Below are 17,707 nucleotides of genomic sequence, written 5' to 3'. Positions count from 1 at the left end.
ATGATCAGGGACGGCCATTTCTCCACAATTTAGGTAATGGGAGAGTTGGATTTAGAGGGTGGTGCAGGGGGAAGTGAACTTTGGTTGGATAGAGTCCCTTGCATCATTTCCCCAGCCTGCAGTAAACCTCCTGAAGCTGGCTACACATTATGCTGGAAGAGGAGAGCATTAGAAGACAGGGAAGCATCCTCACGTTGCCTAAGAAACTGACCAACTCTTCCCTATACGACACTTCGGTCTGTGGTATAGAGCCTGGTACCAGAACACTGGGAAAAAGTATAGCACACTAATGGAAGGTTGGGACACTGGTTCAGTTGCCCAAAGAGCTGCGGGAAGTGGCCAGTCTCCCAGTGCTGACCCCTACAACACAAGCATCCTGGTAATGGGAGAAAGGTGAACTCGAAAGTTTCATTGAAAGGCGTCTGTGTGGTTATGTGCATATCTGCAACCAAAGCTGCAAAGTCACCAGGTTAGTTTCAGCTAGGCCCTGTCTGTAAACCCATGTGACACACTTCTGTCACCATAGCTGTTGCTTACAATTATTTTTGTTCAGGAGCCATTTTTTTCTGGTTCCAAAATTTCCTTTCCTTTCCATTTGGGAAGGAAGTGTGAAGTATCTGCAAGGATGTAAATCAGTTACGAGCATCAGACACACCTAAGATTGGTCAATGCTGCTCTGTCAACAGGACTTGATCATGACACAGCAAGTAGCTGGAATCGATTGCCAGTCGAAGGAAAAGCTTTGCAAATATGACCCAATCATTTATGCATTGTTAAGTGTTGTTGGCACCGATATATGCATTTGTATTTACATTTTTCTGTAATAAAGTCAAACCTCAGTTGTCGAATGTAATCCGTTCTGGAAGCCTGTTCGGCTTCTGAAATGTTCGACAACTGAGGCATGGCTTCCGATTCGTTGCAAGAGCTACTTCGGACATTCAGCTTCCAAAAAACATTTCAAAACCAGAGCATTTACTTCTGGGTTTTCGGTGTTCGGAAGCCTAAACATTCCAAAACCTAGCCATTCGGGAGCCGAGGTTTGACTGTATAATTATTTTTTGTAGACATTGCTTGGCCAGCTGCTGAAAAAGCAACACAAAATTCAGGGAAAGGCAGAAAAACTGCTGTACTTCTGTGGTTTATTGTTTCTGAATCAGGTAGGTGCGCACTAAAATCTTGGCTAAACAGGATTTGTCCCCCCAAGTGAAAGAATGTTTGCATCCAGTGTGAGGTAGCGGATCTTTTGCCCTGTGGGAATGCCTGCCATTTGCCTCCACTTACAGTATGTGCTGCCTGCATATTTGCAAAAAAAAGAAAAAGCAATTTTATAAAAAATGCCATAGGTTTCAAGTGCCCTGTCATCCAAAGGAAGCCAAAACCAAGTAAAGATGCTGTTGGAACTTCTCACCAATAGGAACGGGTTAAAGAGTCAATCAAAGCCTGCAAAACATGTTACAGTGGTACCTCGTTTTACGGACGGGATCCGTTCTGGAGGTCCATTCATAACATGAAAAGCCCACAACTCGAAGTGCCGCATCTGTGCAGGTGCATGGCATGATTTAGTGCTTCTGCGCATGTGTGAGCAGAGAAACCTGGAAGTAACCCATTCCTGGTACTTCTGGGTTGCCATGGGAAGCAACTTGAACAGACGCAACATGAAGCGGACGCAACATGAGGTATGACTGTACTAGTTTTTCTGCATAAGGTGAATCTTCCAAGACTTTTGGACTCTCAAAGAGAAGAAAAGCAGCAGTTCGCAAGTGTTCCTCATGGCCACTGGGTGCTGTTGACCAGATAAGTGGCTATTTGGAAGCTTGCATTGAATGTATTGTTTAGAGTTTGACATGATCATAATCATTCATCTAAAAAGGTAAAGGGACCCCTGATCATTAGATCCAGTCGTGATCGACTCTGGGGTTGTGGCGCTCATCTCGCTTTATTGACCGAGGGAGCCGGCGTACAGCTTCCGGGTCATGTGGCCAGCATGACGAAGCCACTTCTGGCGAACCACAGCAACGCACAGAAATGCCGTTTACCTTCCTGATGGAGCAGTACCTATCTATCTACTTGCACTTTGACGAGCTTTTGAACTGCTAGGTTGGCAATAGCAGGGAGCGAGCAATGGGAGCTCACCTCATTGCGGGGATTCGAACCGCCGACCTTCTGATCGGCAAGTCCTAGGCTCTGTGGTTTAACCCACAGCGCCACCCGCGTCCCTAATCATTCATCTAGCCACGTTTAAAGAAATAAAAGGCAAACAAGGTGCTATCCTATTCATATGGATAAAAATTGTTTTTCTTTTTGTTATTGTTACGACTACTGCTACCCAGGGGCAGAGGAAGGGGAGTGCAGTGGGGGAGGGTCGCCCCGGGTGTCACCACTGAGGGGGGGTGTCAAAATGCCAGGTGGCACTCACCACGGGGCCTGCAGCACCTCCGAGCCACGTGCCTCTCCTGGGTGGCATGGGCACATGTGGTGGCTTGGGCACACACAGGATCTGCGCTGCCCAAATGGTCCGCCCGCTGCCTCCCCACCAGCTCTAGGGCAGCTGAGTTGGAGGAGGCAGGCAGTCTCTGGAGACCCCGCAGTGCTCCCCGCCCCTATGTGTGGCTTGCCATGCCCTTGCCCCACCCCTGGGCACTCTGCCCCAGGCGCCCAAGCAACTTCCTCTGCTGCTGCTACCACTGCTATTGCTTACATGAACATGAGTGGTGTCTTGCAAAGCTCATAAGCAGGCATAGGCAAACTCGGCCCTCCAGATGTTTTGGGACTACAACTCCCATCATCCCTAGCGAACAGGACCAGTGGTCAGGGATGATGGGAATTGTAGTCTCAAAACATCTGGAAGGCCGAGTTTGCCTATGCCTGCTCATAAGCATGGCAGGTCCAATCCAAATGTCAACATGGGGCAGAAGAGATTTCTAGCTGCTTGGAGCAGCTGCTTGCTGGGGTCAAGAAAATGTTTTTAGCAAAAAAATATATCTGGAAATGGTAGCAGTTTATGCCACGCAACCAGTTGTGGAGAGAAAATGCTGGTTTTCCCATGTACCATCACAGGGCAGATTAGGCTGAAATAGCTCATGCTTGCTGCCCCAACCACACCTTTATTTGATGGTGGGTCAGTGGTGGGGTACATTCATTGCACAGGGGAAAGGTTTTATTTATTTATTTTTTAATAGAATTTTATTAGTTAAAAATACATAATTTACATTATATTACAAATATATTCATACCAAAAAATCCGTCAAGAAGTCAAAGAATAACAGAAAAACACAAAAAAGAAAAACAAGAAACAAAGAAAAGAGACAAAAGACAAAAAACAAAATTACAAATAACAGAGCTTCCGTCCAACTCGGTCTTGGAGTTACCAGATCTTATATTACTTCTGCAGCACTAATAAAACAATTATACATCGATGATTCTAACTATCGTCTACTGATAAATTATTTATTCCCTGGGTATTTTCAAAATAAATTAAAAACTTATTCCATTCGTCTTTATACTTGCTTGCGTTATTTTGTCTTATTTTTTGTGTTAATCTCGCTAGTTCAATATATTGATATAACTTCAATTGCCACTCTCCCACCGTAGGTAAATCAGAGGTTTTCCATTTTTGTGCTATTTGGATCCTCGCCGCAGCCAGGGCATATTGGAAAAAAGTTTGGTCTATTTTCTTTATTTCTTTACCAATCAGCCCTAAGAGAAACAACTCTGGAGTTTTGGGGAGGTTATACTTCAGAATTTTTTTCATTTCGTCATGAATTTGCTTCCAGAATTCTTTTATTACATCACAGGTCCACCATATATGAAAAAAGGTCCCAACCTTGTCTCTACATCTCCAGCAGGTGTTATCAACAGATTTATACATTTTTCCCAGCTTTGCTGGGGTCAGGTACCAGCGGTACACCATTTTCTCTAAATTTTCCCGCAGGGTTACACAAGCTGTAAATTTTATACCTTTCGTCCAGAGTGTTCGCCATTTATTATAATCTATGTTATGGCCGAGGTCTTTCTCCCATTTTACCATAGCCCCCTTTACCTGATCTTCCTCGGTATCCCATTCCAATAGTTGTTTATACATTTTTGAGAGGAGTTTATCATTACTTTCTATAATTTCAACCTGAAACCTCGATTTTTTCCCATTCATACCCAATTTCTTGTGCTCACCCCATAAAGCGTTAATCTGATGATAGAGGAGCCATTCTTTTATTTTATCTTTCAATTCCTCATAAGGCTTCACCCTCCATCCTGTTTCTGTCTTTTCCAAAAGATCCTCATACGTGCATCTTTCGTCCGCCATATTTATTTTTTTTATTTTAATGATATTGGTTGGGGAGAGCCACCAGGGGACACCTTTCTCAATCAGTTTTTTATACCTCCTCCACACTTCCAATAATGGGCCTCTAATTATATGATTAGAAAATCCTCTGTGGGCCTCCCCTTTCTCTTGCCATAGGTAGACATGCCACCCGAATCCAATATTAAAACCCTCCAGATCTAAGAGGTCTGTATTTCTGAGGGTGACCCACTCCTTTATCCAGCAAATACAGGCTGCTTCATAGTACAGCCTAATATTCGGGACTGCGAATCCGCACCTTTCTCTTGAGTCTGTTAGATATTTCAACTTTACTCTGGCCCTCTTCCCCTGCCAAATAAACTTAGTCAGGGTTTTTTGCCAGTTCTTAAGGAGGGAGATGCCTTTAATTATCGGGATACTTTGAAAGAGGAATAACAATCTCGGGAGGATGCACATCTTGATAGCCGACATCCTCCCTGTCCATGAGAGTTTTAATCTATGCCAGGTATCTAGGTCTTTTTTGATATCCTGCCACACCTTATTATAATTATCCTCAGCCAGGTTTATATTTTTAGGTGAGAGCCAGATTCCCAGATATTTTACTTTATTCACAATTTTAATGCCAATCTTTTCCTCCAATTGAATTTTCTCCTGTTCAGTCATATTCTTTGTTAGGATTTTTGTTTTCTTTCTGTTTAATCTGAAACCGGACAGCCTGCCAAAATCCTCCAGGAGTTCCACTACTCTACTTGCACTATCCAGTGGGTTCTCCACAGACAGAACCAGGTCGTCAGCATAGGCCTTTAGCTTAAATTCTTTCTTCCCAATTTTTATCCCCCTCACATTCACTGCCTCCCTTATTCTATTTGCAATTACTTCTAAAACCATTATAAATAGCAGGGGGGACAGTGGACAACCCTGCCTTGTGCCCTTCTTGATCTTAAACGGTTTCGTGAGATTGTCATTTATAATCAACCTAGCCTGTTGTTCTGAGTATATTGCCCTGATACCTTTCATATAAGGACCTTCAATACCTGCCTTACCCAAGCACTGTATTAAGAACTCCCAAGAGACGTTGTCGAAAGCCTTTTCGGCATCTATAAAGATTAATGCTGCAGGGACGTCTATTCTCATATCTAGGTATTCAATAATATTTAGTACGTGGCGGACATTTTCTTTTTGGTGCCTGTTTGGGAGGAAGCCCACTTGATCTTTATGAATATATTTCATTAAAAGCTTCTTAAGTCTGCCAGCCATAATGTCGGCAAAGATCTTGTAGTCGTTATTAAGCAAAGAGATTGGCCTGTAGTTTTTTATATCTGTTTTTTCTTTCTCTGTTTTTGGAATCAAAGTTATATAAGCCTCCTTCCACGAAGCCGGGATCTCCCCCCCCTGAAAGATGTTATTGATCACGTCTTTTAAGACCGGGGCTAGGTGTTCTTCTAATGTTTTATAGTATTTTGCGGAAAGACCGTCCGGCCCTGGGGCTTTCCCGATCTTCATTCTGCTAATGGCCTCCTTAACCTCATTTACTGTGATCTCCTTATTCAGTTGTATTCTATCCTCTTCTGAAATATATTTCCTTTCATTTTGCTCCAGATAGTTTTTAATCTCGTCACTGTTTTCCCTTCCTTTTTCATATAACTTTTCAAAAAATTGGGTAAACCTGTTTTCTATTTCCTCTGGGTCTTCTATGATATTATCCTCCAATATTATTTTATTTATCACATTTTGTTTCTTTCTTTTTCTTAGCTGCCAGGCAAGTAACTTCCCCATTTTATTTGCCGACTCGAAATAGTTTTGTTTTGCAAATTTAATTTTCCACTCTATCTCCTGATTTAATACCGCTGAATATTGGGATTGTAGCACCTTGGCGGCACGATTAGCCGCTTCGTCTGCTGGGTTATTAATTAATTTTTTCTCATAACTTCTCAGTTGGGAGAGGATCTCCTCTTTCTTACGCTCCCTTATCTTTCTCCTGTAATTATTTTGTTGTATTAAGAGACCTCTCAGAACCGCCTTACTGGCGTCCCAGACTACATCTATAGGGGTTTCTTTATTCAGGTTTAAATCTAAGTATTCTTTTAAAGTGCCTTTAATTTTTCCCCTCACCTCTTCCCTGTCAAATAGATTCTCACACATCCTCCATCTATATTGTCCCTTCGCTTCATTTTTTATTTCCATATTTAAAGCACAATGATCTGATAATGTTCTGGGATAAATCTCACATTTCTTAACTCTCATGGAGAGTGTTCTCGTCACCCAGATCTGATCTATTCTACCCCAGCTCTGATGGGGTTCGGAATAATGAGTAAACTGTTTAGAGGTCGGGTTTTGGTATCTCCAGATGTCAATTAGGTCTAAATTTTCTTCCATGTCACTAAAGGATTTCGGCAGTTTTCCTCTGTTCCCTTTTCCCTTCTCTGTACTCCTATCTAAGTTCGGCGCTGGGACGCCATTCATATCCCCAAGCAAAATTAATTTGTGGGTGTCCAGTTCTAATAGCATACCTTCAAGTTTTACAAAGAACTCTGCTCTATTTGTATTCGGAGCGTATACCGTCACAACATTAATTTTTTCCCCTCTAAAGTTTAATTGAATCCCTAGAATTCTTCCCTCCTCATCCTTGCATATCAGAGTCGGTTCCCATTTCTCTCTAACGTATATTACTACTCCTCTTTTTTTCCTAACATCAGAATTAATAAAGTCTACCCCTAATTTTTTATTCACCAGAATATGTTTGTGCTTTTTAGCAATATGGGTTTCCTGAAAGCAGATTACATCGTACCTCTTATTTTTCAAAACTTTCTCAATTTTATTCCTTTTAACTTTCTCGTTCAATCTGTTTACATTCCAAGATAAAAATTTCAATGAGTGTGCTATGATTTACCTTTATCTACTTCCCAACCTTTAACCGTATTCGCAAACTATAATCTCTCTCCTTTGTTTCCTGAGAGCTCCCCCTCTTCTGCCGCATCCGCTCCCACTGCGGCCTCCTCACCATCTTCATCTGATTCCAGTGCCTCCTCCTCTACACCTCTCTCTTCCTCATATCTATTCCTTGTCTCTCCATCCTCTTTTTCCGATCTATTCCTTAATCTATTCTCTGTCTTCCCCAACTCTTTTTCATATCTTCTCAGAAACTTGTCTGCCTCCTGTCTGTCCAGCAATCTAAATTTTTTCTCTTTATAGAAAAAGCTAATCCCTTCCGGAAATTCCCATCGAAATGGAATCTCGTTTCTCTTCAGAGCTGCTGCCACTTGTTTATATCCTTCTCTTTTACGAAGTAGCCTGACCGGTATTTCTTTATAGATAATAATAGGCCTTCCATCAATTCTTAACCTATTGTTGTAGCTTTTTCTCAAAATTAAATTTTTCATTTCCAAAGAATTGAAGATCACCAGGCAGTCCCCCAAGAATTTGCTCACTCTCATATGATTGGGCCTAGTCATTCTATATACATTATCTACAGTAGCTGCCACCTCTTCTTCCCTTAAGTTTAACCATTTGGAGAGTTCTTTTATCATTTTTCCTCTAATGTCTTCATTTCTTCCCTCTGCTACTCCCCTAAATTTAAGATGGAGCTGTTTTAACCGCATATCAGCCATGGCTAGGTTGTCCCAAATCCTATCTTGAGAGATGCTTAGCTCTCCCAGTTCTTCTTTTACTTTCACTGTCTCCTTTTTTTGTTCCCTCATCTCTTTCTGCAGCTTTTTGTTAGATTCCTCGATCATTTTGGACTTTACAGAGAGATCTTGGATTTTGGCTGAGAGTTCACCCACTGCTCCCTCTATCTTTTTGTCTATCATCTCCTGGACCTCTCCTAGTTTATTTTCCATGTATAATACATTTTGCTTGAACTCCTCCTTTATTTTGACCCACAAATTATCTAAATCTTTAATTTCCTCCTGCCGTGACATCTTTCTTTCTCCCGGGGTCCCTCCCCCTCTCTTCCACTCTTTTCCGTCCCTTCCCGTCATCTCCAAATCTCCGTCCTCCTTCTGTTTCACTTCCCCCCTACCTTTGCTTCCTTCCCTTTTCAATCCCCCCGTTAACCACAGTCGCCGGCAGGAGTTGTCAACAATAACCCAACAAAGTTAACTCAAAAGGTAAAAGTAAACCCAGGCAAAAGTAGACCCAAAAAGGGCCCAATATCCAGGCAGTGTTAAACACGCCCCTCAGGATTTAATAATGTCCAAACAGTAATGTCCTATAGTCAATCCAATAAAAGAGGATGGGGAGATAACACCCACACCTCCTGGCGTTCTCACTTTTTACCCCTGACCGGTCCACTTAGCCCGTCCGTGCGCGGGGGGGGGGTAAAAGGTCCACAATCCAGTTTTAACGGTGTCTAGTCCGGGTTAATCCACTTTTATCCCTTGTTGTCAGATCCAAGTTATGGTCAAGTTCCAGGTTGTAATCACGGTTGTATACGTCAGACAGTTCAGATTTCAGAAACTTCCAATTAAGATCCGTGTCAAATACAGATGAAAACAGAAAAGCACCTCTTTAAACCACGTGGAGTTAATTAGTAGATCTTCCTATTCAACTCCAACCATCAACGCAAATCCTCCCAGCACAGGGAGGGCAAAGCAAACACAAAGGAAGAAAGGAGGAAGCAGCGAGAACAAAGTGTAGCTGCAGGCACAGAGGTTTTTAAGTTTTCTCCCTTTTAAATCCTCTCACTTTATACCTTATGCCTGCTATCTCCAAGTCCTGGTTGTAGAATTGTAGGCTGCAAACGCTAGCGACCACTTGCCCTTGCTTAACGCCGTGGAAAAAGTAATAAAAAGGGAAAGCAACCCCACAAACAAGTTGTAGCACTCACCAGGGACCAGTTAGTCCTAGGTATCCGTTTATAACAGTTTTAAATCCTCATAACGTAAAGTTCTCACTCAGACAGACTCTCCTAAACTTCTTCAAATCGTCGACTTTCCGTCTGCGCCATCTTATTTCCTCCACCGAGCGAACTCCCAAACACAATCCAAAGCTTTCCAGGAGCCTCCCAGCTCTATGACTGGCTTTACGCCTTGCTCAATTAAAAGGGAAAGAAAAAAAACCCACTAAAAAAACGCTGGGTGTTCCATTCTTTTCTTAAGGAAGCCCGTCGCTCAAACCGGCTGAAGCTCGAGGCGTTGCCCTGCAAAGTCGTTGCCTCCCCAATTCGCGCTCGCGGTCCTTCGCTTCTCCTCGTAGACGCTCCGGAGAACGGTGCGACCGCTATCGCGCTGCCGGGTGCCTATCCTCCAGGGGTGCCCCCCCTGGAGTTTTTGGGGTGCGCTGCGCCCTAGCGTCTCCCCCAAGCCTCTGCAGGACCCGAAAAACCGAGAGCAGGTTTTCCGCGCTTCCTCGCTGGTTGCGACCGGAACCGGAAGCCGACTTTTCAACAGGGGAAAGGTTTTAAATTCAGTCCATGGTTTATGCAGGTAGGGTCTGAGAAGACTCCTGTGTGGAAATCTGGACAGCTGATTTCAGTCCAACTAGGCAATACCGAACTAATTGGAAGATCAACTAGCACATAAGGCAACACCACCTGCTACCTCTTTCAGGTTCTGTCTAGATAATTACATGCAATATCTAGATAACAGGCTATTGACTTCGGGCTGTAACTTCCTTATGAATCCTTTCCCAATTATCTAGGAAAATATTTGCACAATTATGCTAATATTCAACTGCAGCAAAAACAAAAGCAAAGCACCCACGCCATGCTGTGACATGTTCCTCTTTGCCCTATAAGTACAAGGACTACTCCAACATCTCTACATCCTGTCAACTCTTGAAACGCTATCTAATTTTTCAGCCATGAAGATCTTTGCTCTTTTCACAGCTGTTCTCTTCTTTGTGCTGATGGCTGCTCCAGGTAACAATATTTATTTATTTATTTAAAAATACAGTCAAATCTCGGTTGTCAAACACAATCCATTCTGGAAGACAATTCGATTCCCGAAACGTTTGACAACTGAGGCATGGCTTCTGATTGCAAGAGCTTCTTGCACTCAAGCAGAAGCCGCGTCGGACGTTCGGGTTCTGAAAAATGTTCAAAAACCAAAGCATTTACTTCTGTGTTTTTGGTGTTGGGGAGCCGAAACGATGAAAAACAGAGCCGTTCAAGAACTGAGGTTTGACCGTACAGTGGTACCTCGTTTTGAGTCCGGGTTCCGTTCCAGAGCCCTGGACGCGCAGTGAAAGGGACTCTCGACAATTATCCGCTCTGTGCACAAGCGTGAACAGTTTTGTGCTTTTGCGCATGCGTGAAGCGTGATCTAGCGCTTCGGCATGTGTGCAAGTGGCAAACCCGGAAGTAACCCATTCTGGTACTTCCAGGTTTGCTGCGGACGTTCCACGAAATGGACGCTAAACGGGGCGGACTCACAACGAGGTACTACTTAATTGACAAACCACTTGATTACAATAAAGCACAAGGCAGTTGCATTGAGGATCACCAAATTGTGACTATATAGCATGGTGGGTGAGCAATGCCCTTCCCCACAACATTTAACTTCCACTGTTTCACCGTCCTGTATAGATGAATTTTGCATTTTCATGATGTCATGAACCATCCAGAATTTTATGCAAATATAGCGCTGTGGGTTAAACAACAGAGCCTAGGACTTGCTGATCTGAAGGTTGGCGGTTCAAATCCCCGCGACGGGGTGAGCTCCCATTGCTCAGTCCCTGCTCCTGCCAACCTAGCAGTTCGAAAGCACGTCAAAGTGAAAGTAGATAAATAGGTACCGCTCCGGCGGGAAGGTAAACGGCGTTTCCGTGTGCTGCTCTGGTTTGCCAGAAGCAGCTTAGTCATGCTGGCCACATGACCTGGAAGCTGTACACAGGCTGCCTTGGTCAATAAAGTGAGATGAGCGCTGCAACCCCAGAGTCAGTCACGACTGGACCTAATGGTCAGGGGTCCCTTTACCTTTCCCTATAACAAATAGGGGACGCGGGTGGCGCTGTGGGTTAAACCACAGAGCCTAGGACTTGCTGATCGGAAGGTCGGCGGTTCAAATCCCTGCGACGGGGTGAGCTCCCGTTGCTCAGTCCCAGCTCCTGCCAACCTAGCAGTTCGAAAGCACGTAGATAAATAGGGACCGCTATTTAAGGTAAACGGCGCTGGTTCGCCAGAAGTGGCTTAGTCATGCTGGCCACATGACCCAGAAGCTGTCTGCGGACAAGCGCCAACTCCCGGCCTCTTGAGCGAGATGAGCACGCAACCCCAGAGTCGGTCACGACTGGACCTGATGGTCAGGGGTCCCTTTATCTTTTTATAACAAATAGGCTCTGCTTCCCCAATATCCCATCAGTCCTAGAAGCCCACAGATGATTTCAAGGTTGTTGTTTTGTGCATACCTAATTTGCAGTGGTGGACTGGATTTGAGCCTATAAACTTTGTTTGAATCCTGGGACTCATTGGATGGGTTGTTCCAATGCCCAGGAGACAGGCAGGTTTCCTGTTCTGGATGAGGTTGCCCTGCCTCTGAAGGAGAAAGGGGAGAAATGCATAGCTTGGCATGGTCTGGATGCATCTTTGTCAATTGAGCATTTTCATTTGTTTTACCAGCTGAGGCCAATCCTGGACTAGGAAAGCCAAACCATTGTAGTCCATGCATAGGTAAACTGAAGGCTGGATTATTATAATATGCTCTATGTGAGGCTGCTCTTGGGGCTAGTTCAGAACTCCAGCTGCTGCAGAAGGCTGCTGATGGAGGCATCTGGTCTAGAACATTTGACACCTTCAATAAAACCCTTACACTGGCTGACCATCCATTACCAAACCAGGTTCAAACGACAACAACTTTATTTGCGTAGCCAACAGGCCATAGCATCAAAGGACAAACACCGACAGAAATACATTACAAATATAGTTACCGTATAATCTTATGACCTATTAAAACCCTAGGTAGAAGCTGGATTATCATTCATCAATGACCCTCTGTCCCATGGGTGGCGGCCTTTTCTCTGGTAGATTGTTCCAGGTCGGTTAAGTAAATAGACCAGCCAAATTGAAAGATTATAAATATAAATATAACCTTGGAGGGATGGTCAGGCCAGGGAGAAAGATAATAATAACCAGATGCAGATAAGTTAAAAATCTCAGTACTTAAAACTTAGCAGAGATAATAAAATACTAATAATAAAACATAGAGATAATAATGATAAGATCCTAGGCGAGGAATCCGAGTGACGACACTGATGTCATTCAGATGGCAGCTCTCAGTCTCATTGCTCTCTCGAAAAATTTAGCAACCTTTTCTGTTGTCAAGCTGTTCAGGTCGGCTAGGAGTGAGAACAATTTGGCTTCACAAGAGCGGCCCAGGATGGCAGATAGGAGCGGCGTGATGGTCTCGTCCCTGAGATCTTTATATAGGGAACAAGACAGGAGGACGTGTGACACAGTCTCTACGTAGCCAGCTCCACAGGGGCAGAGCCGGTTCTCGAATGAAATTTTTTGATATCTACCTTCAAGAACATCTGAGGGTAACATATTTAGTCTGGCCAATGTAAAGGCCCGCCTGAGTTTTGGAACCAGGTTCAAAGTTCTTGTTTTAATTTATGAAGCCCTGAACAACTTGGGTACATCCAGGACCCCGAGAATCCTTATATTCCAGCTCAGTCCCTGAAATCATCTGCAGGGATGTCAGTGGTTGTGCCCAAAGTTGCCCAAAGTTGGCGATGCCCATTTGACAACAACAGGAAACCAAGCCTTTAGTGTCACATGTGGTGTCCTCTGGTGCCTTCTCTTTCAACTTTTAGACCCCTCCTGAAAACATTTCACTTACATCATGCGTATGCAGTCTGTTAAGGATACGTTGCTCCAAAACAATGAGCTGCTTTCTGATTTTAACATTTTTATATCATTTTTTTTTCTTGTATGGTTTTACATACAATATTTGTAAATGGCCCTGACATATATATTTATATATAGTGGTACTTTGGGTTACAGATGCTTCAGGTTATGCGATTTCGGGTTGTGCACCGCGCGGACCCCGGAAGTACTGGAACGGGTTACTTCCGGGTTTTAGTGCTCGCGCATGCACAGAAGTGCTGAATTGTGACCCGCGTGTGTGCAGACCTGGTGCTGCGGGTTGCGAATGCTGCAGGTTGTGAACGTGCCTTCTGCATGGATCATGTTCGCAACCCAAGGTTCCACTGTATAAATATAAATTTATATGTAAATGGCCCTGATATATATATTTATATATAAATATAAATATTGGGATAGATTCCTTTATAAATGAATTAATAAGTGATAAAAAAGATGTCTGTGCCTGTGCATTGAATGCACAGAAATCATTCCCTTGTTATTGGGGTGGTTTCCAATAGGGGAAGGGGTCATCCAAGTTCAGTATGAGAGGGAGGAAGTGGGAATTGCACCCACATGTTACAGGCTTGGGTGCCTCTGTCCAGTGCTCCAGCCACAGCCCCTTCTAATAAGTTGGCTACAGTCCTATTGCCACCCACCAGCTGAGTCTGCTATTAGCAGGAATGACAATGAGAACACAACTTGTTCTTTCTTTTGCTACAGCACTTGCGCAGACGTCAGAGGCAGAATGTCGCAGGATGGGTGGCAGCTGCCATAATGGCTTTTGCCCAATAGGCAAAATTCACAAGGGACATTGTGGTAACCCGAAAAGATGGTGCTGCAGAAGATAGGTAAGAATTCTAGATGCATCTCCTGCCCTGCTGTCAGGATTGTTTTGTCCATTGGTTCTTTTTATCTAAGCCAATTTGGAGTAGTCCCAGTCCAAGCCAAAACCTGGGCTGGCTTTTAAGACATGTTAATGTATCCGGCTGCGACGTGGGTGGCGCTGTGGGTTAAACCACAGAGCCTAGGGCTTGCCAATCAGAAGATCAGCTGTTCGAATCCCCGCGACGGGGTGAGCTCCTGTTGCTCGGTCCCTGCTCCTGCCAACCTAGCAGTTCGAAAGCACGTGAAAGTGAAAGTAGATAAATAGGTACTGCTCCAGCAGGAAGGTAAACGGCGTTTCCATGCGCTGCTCTGGTTCGCCAGAAGCGGCTTAGACATGCTGGCCACATGATCCAGAAGCTGTACGCCGGCTCCCTTGGCCAATAAAGCGATATGAGCGCTGCAACCCCAGAGTCGGTCACGACTGGACCTAACAGTCAGGGTCCTTTACCTTAATGTATCCGGCAGGAGAATAAGAATAGCATATTTGTATACAGAACACAATAAGTAGGAATACTGCTGGCCAGAGTGAAAAAATAGCTTGGCATGTTCTTGTGCCTGTTACACGTGCCTGATCTGTAGATGTTGCTGGGGCCAAGAAATGACTCACCCAGAACTTTTACATGCTTCTTCATAGGCTGTTAGGTTCCCACCTCAATTCCATCCATGCTGGAAGAGCCTATGAACTTGGCCCACTGTGTGCTGGTGATGCTTTCTAAAATGCTGAGCTGTACCATAGAGGCTGAGTCTGACACCTGGGCAACTCTCTCCCTCTCCTGTTCTTCTGTTTATGATATGCAGGAAAGCAAAATGGTCCAAATCATTGTGAAATAGTTAATATAGAAATGGAGGTGCTTTCAAGACTTTTCCAAGGGATAATTTCCCCTCCAAACCCCAATTCTGCTGCAGTTTGTCTTTCAGGCCCTGCTATGGCTTAGCATTTGCAGCTGTTGATGCTTTCCTTAGGAAATACATGCTAACATCCAGCTTTTTTGAAAGAAATCTGGGCTACCTGAATACTGGCAGAAATCAGAATGCATTGTTTTTGGTCATGCTAAGTTTAACAAGTGCAGAACCAGTGGGAAGCTAAAGCCTTTCAATCACTATCCCCCCATTAAATTTTTTTTATTGGCCTTGACATAGTGTATTATGTTTAGAGGAGGGGTCGATACAAATTTCAAGTTATTCTGTATCTTTAATGAGGAAACAACAAATTCTGCTGATGAAAACGTATTCAAAGCAAAAGAGGCTGATCTGTGTTCTTCCAGATGTTGCCAGTTTCCAACTTTTCCATCACCCTTGTCCCCCTGCCATGCTGGCTGTTGGGGCCATCGGGAGGAAGAGTCTAACAACATCTGGCAGGCTAGAAGATCCCCATCTCATTTTAAGGATAAATAACGTATCAATATAGGGATGCGGGTGGTGCTGTGGGTTAAACCACAGAGCCTAGGGCTTGCTGACCAGAAGATCGGCGGTTCGAATCCCCGCGACGGGGTGAGATCCCATTGCTCAGTCCCTGCTTCTGCCAACCTAGAAGTTCGAAAGCATGTCAAAGTGCAAGTAGATAAATAGGTACCACTCCGGCGGGAAAGTAAACGGCGTTTCTGTGCGCTGCTCTGGTTCACCAGAAGCAGCTTAGTCATGCTGGCTACATCACCTGGAAGCTGTACGCCGGCTCCCTTGGCCAATAAAGCGAGATGAGTGCTGCAACCCCAGATTCGGTCACGACTGGACCTAATGGTCAGGGGTCCCTTTACCTTTAACTTAACGTATCAATATATTTTCCCTCGATCTCTTTGTATTTAAATATGTGTTTGTGTTTTTGAGATGTATGCGTTCAGCTTTTTAGTCCTGATTATCTATGTAATACAACATTAAAAACTGCAGAATCTGACAATGTTTTTTCTCTTTGGTGCAGATAACCTCAAGATGTTGTCTACTCACCATGGATTTAGGGTAGCTTGAACATTTGATGGTAATGCTCTTCTGATTTGCCTCCAGCTTTTAATGGAGCTGATTCTATGGTGATAGTTAAATAAAAATAATTAAAGACAATATATTTGAGCATCTATGTTTTTTGTGTGTCTGTGTATTGAAGAAGTAGATTGTCAAAGAGATCTTTTCGGGGTGCAGATGTAGAGAAATTCACACTTCTCTGAATATTGCAATGTGGTTTTCTTGCTGAGTTATGTCTACAAAAAATGCAGTTATTAGGGAAAATTGCACTGCAAGGATGTCTATATTAGACAAGATTACATACAGAAATCTGCATAGTGGGGAAAATGCGCATTTAAATGCTGATGAATTTTCACGAGGACGTTTAAGAAATGCAAAGCAGTTTGGAGAACTGATCTTAAGATAAGGGAAACGAACAACTGAGGAAAACTGAAATTAATAGATGCAGGCTAATGGCAATTGTGGTCTCAACCATTTTGAGGGTGTCACATTGCCTACTCCAATTGAAGGCATCAGCAGGTTGCCACCTTCCAAAAAAAACAACCCCAAACATCTTTGTTGTTAGGAACAATACTTTAGCTTTATACTGTAGAAGCCTTTGCTAATTGCTCAGAGGATATACACAGAATCTCATAATACTGAAAAAAAAAACAAAATTGCAGGGGAGGCCAAAAATTATAGCAACCACACCAGGCAGTTAAACCCTGGAACATAGATGGGTGTTGGGGATGCTTGAGACTAACAAATAATAGCTTTAGCCAGGTCAGTTCATGGCTTAACTGATATTTGGATTCAGGACAACCTACATATAATTCATGGCCGTAACCTCTATGTTACAAAATAGCCAATGCAGCTGGCTTCACAATTCGGGATTGGAAGAGGGCAAGGTGGGTTTCTTGACACCTTGTTGCCTCACAAGAAGGACTTTGCAACTAAACTGACAGTTGGCTCCATAGTCAAAATAAAAAAATTCCTTCCAGTAGCACCTTAAAGACCAACTAAGTTAGTTCTTGGTATGAGCTTTCATGTGCATGCACACTTCTTCAGATACACTGAAACAGAAGTTGCCAGATCCTTCTATATAGTGAGAAGGTGGGGAGGGGTATTACTCAGAAGGGTGGTGGGAATGGGAGATTGGCAGATAGCTGAGATGAGCCTGTTGACGACTCTTAACAACTGTAATAGGTCTTACAGGAAAAGGCAAGGGGTGAGAAATGGCTCCATATACAGTGGTACCTCTGGTTACGAACTTAATTCGTTCCAGAGGTCCGTTCTTAACCTGAAACCATTCTTAACCTGAGGTACCACTTTAGCTAATGGGGCATCCCGCTGCCACCGCATGATTTCTGTTCTCACCCTGAGGTAAAGTTTTCAACCCGAGGTACTACCTCTTGGTTAGCAGAGTCTGTAACCCGAAGTGTTTGTAACCCAAGGTGTTTGTAACCCTAGGTACCACTGTATGCCCCAAGCTCAAACCAACTTGAGTTTTTAAAAAAGGAAACTCTTTTTTAAATGCTGGACATTTAAATGCTGGACATTTTTCAAAATCCCCCCCGGCTCTCTTCTTCACACCCCCATTTTCATTTCACTTTAAATTTTCACGCCGTCTTTCCGTACTGCGATACACAAGGCGATTCTCAAGTTGAAGAAACAACAAAACAGACAGCGAAGATCACACTCCTGATAACGGTCTGATCGAATTCAAAGAAGTCATAATAAAAGCATAACTTTGAAATAAACAACTTATATCAAATAAAAGAATATTCAAC

The 17,707-nt window shown here is 43.6% G+C and overlaps 2 long non-coding RNA genes across 2 annotated transcripts in view; one reads left to right on the top strand and one right to left on the bottom strand.

The window, feature by feature from the left end:
- LOC309529727 overlaps positions 1-17,707 on the bottom strand; it is a 45,838-nt gene that overhangs the window by 17,394 nt on the left and 10,737 nt on the right. The window lies entirely within an intron of this gene.
- On the top strand, positions 3,140-16,053 carry LOC309529653. The gene is made up of 4 exons (XR_014218255.1): positions 3,140-3,154; positions 9,695-10,157; positions 13,821-13,948; positions 15,901-16,053. It is a non-coding gene; the product is annotated as an uncharacterized lncRNA (long non-coding RNA).

Source organism: Podarcis vaucheri (assembly GCF_965113315.1).
Source record: "Podarcis vaucheri genome assembly, chromosome: 3".
Taxonomy (NCBI): Eukaryota; Metazoa; Chordata; class Lepidosauria; order Squamata; family Lacertidae; genus Podarcis; species Podarcis vaucheri.
This window is presented reverse-complemented; position numbering and strand designations above follow the sequence as displayed.